This window comes from Mus caroli, chromosome X (genome assembly GCF_900094665.2).
Source record: "Mus caroli chromosome X, CAROLI_EIJ_v1.1, whole genome shotgun sequence".
Classification (NCBI taxonomy): domain Eukaryota; kingdom Metazoa; phylum Chordata; class Mammalia; order Rodentia; family Muridae; genus Mus; species Mus caroli.
In genome coordinates, this window is record NC_034589.1 from 152,137,069 (window position 1) to 152,139,205 (window position 2,137).

The following is a 2,137-nucleotide window of genomic DNA, read 5'->3' on the forward strand; positions in this document are numbered from 1 at the left end:
ACATGCACACACATTAGATAAACATAATTTTAAAAGTTAAGAAGTACTACATTCCACGTGCTTTTAAATTTTCTCCTTTGAGGTTATGTTATGTTGTATACCCTTGTGTTTAAAGATTATGCACCTTGAAATTATTAAAAACAGAATTATTGAATCAGAAGAACTTTTAATTTGATTTTTATTAATTAAAATACCCATTTAAATGTGAATCATTTAATTCAAATAATTGCATTGTTTTCTTTTAATTTTCTACTTATCATGAGGGAGGGAGACACAAATAAATACCATGCAGGTCAGTGGGCAATGTAGAGTAAGTTCTCACCTTCCATCATGGAATAAGAGATGGAAATCAGGTGATCAAAGTTACACCTCAAGTGCCTTTATTTGGCAAGTCATTTCACTGAACCTTATTTGTTTATTGTAGATATACTTGTTCCTAATTTGGTATCCAAGACCCTAATTTGGTCTTGGTGTTCCCATCTACCTGGTTTCTCTTCTCAGTCTTTGCTTGCTTCTCTTTTCTTGAATGTTCCAAGGCTCAGTCCCATATCTCTTTTCCTGTCTCTCTCCACAACATCACTCTAACTCAACTTCAAATTCTACATACATAACTATCCCCAGCTATATCCCCACATGCATTCCTCTTCAGCTTCTTGGTTTTACAATCTAATCATGTACTCAACAGATGTATGTGATGGCCATCTCAAACTCACCATCTTAAAGTCTTCTCCCTGAAACATTGGCTCTACCAACAGCCTTCCCCATCTCAGAGAATATCAATAATTACCTTTCAGTTACTGAGGGAAACAACTTGATACTTTCTCAAGTTCACCCTATTCATGAAGAAACTTTGAGAACTTTACTTTGAAAATGTTCAGGTGCTTACTACTCCATTAGTGTTGCCATGATCCAAGCACCTTGCCCCTTGCTTGGAAAACTGTAATAGCGCCCCTCTTCAGTATGTCTCCTTGCCTAAAGTTATCCCTTCCCCATACTACCTAGCAACCAGGATGGACTTTTTGCAGCCAAAGCAAGATCTTGTTGTGTTCTCAGCTCAAAATTCTCCAGTGGCTCTCCTTTTTCTCCCACACTCAGTGTCCCTTATCACGTTCCACACTTTTTAATATTTCAATGGCTAGTACCACATTTTTAAAAGAGAAGAGTTGTATAAAACATTTAATTTATTGATCTTTTGGGGAAATTTGACACACCATCACTGTATCCCAATGGAGTCATTAATCTTGTAGCTTGGATGACATTAGCTCCTTCGTTTTTATGGTGCTGTTGAGGAATCAGCTCTCTGCAGAAGCTCAAGAGAATGGCCTTTGAAGAAATATGCAAGTTCCATCTAGATATTTTCAAAAGCTCTGTTCACTCTTTTCTCTTTTTCATTGTTCACAGTGTTTATCTTCACAAGATTAGTGCTAACAGGTTTGGTCTTGGTTTTTATTTTGCTTTGTTTTGTTTTGTTTTTATTTTTTTGCCTTGAAGCTTTTTTGGCTGGCTGTATGAAATACTTTCCTGGACTTCCACCCTCTTAATTTGCTCTACGCCATTGGCTCATGTATCCCATGTGGCTACTGAAGCTCTGGGGCATGCAATCCAAAGGTACAGGCAGTATCATTTTTCAACATGGTATATGGTTTCTATACTGCATCTTTTGTTTGTTATCATCTTGAAAAAAAGCTCCACAAGGGCACGTTCTTCCCTCCTGTATCCCAAGAGTCTATGCCACTTGCTTATAAATGAAAGAAAGCAGTATTACTCTTTAGCCTGAATGCTCCTTAACCTACATGGAAAGATAATAGGACAATAAGTGACAATTATCCCTCATTGTCAACCTCGCCATAATCTAGAATTACCTGGAAGGGCCTCTAAGCATATCTGTGGGGGATTATCTTTATTATGTTAGTTGAGGTAGCAAGACTCAGCAACTGTAGGTGGCACTGTTCCCTAGGCAGGAGATCCTGGGCTATATAGGAGTAAAGAAAAAAGACTTGAGCAATAATGTGAGTGTGTGTGTGTGTGTGTGTGTGTGTGTGTGTGTGTGTGTGTGTGTATACACATTCATTGTTCTCTCCTGACTGTGCATGTAACAGGATCAGCTGCTTTAAGTTCCTGCTGCACTGACTTCCCC

The 2,137-nt window shown here is 38.2% G+C and overlaps 1 pseudogene; it reads right to left on the reverse strand.

Annotated features, from left to right (window-relative positions):
• Positions 1-1,176: 1,176 nt before the first annotated feature.
• Positions 1,177-1,556, reverse strand: LOC110286444 (annotated as a pseudogene).
• Between the last annotated feature and the right edge of the window lie 581 nt (positions 1,557-2,137).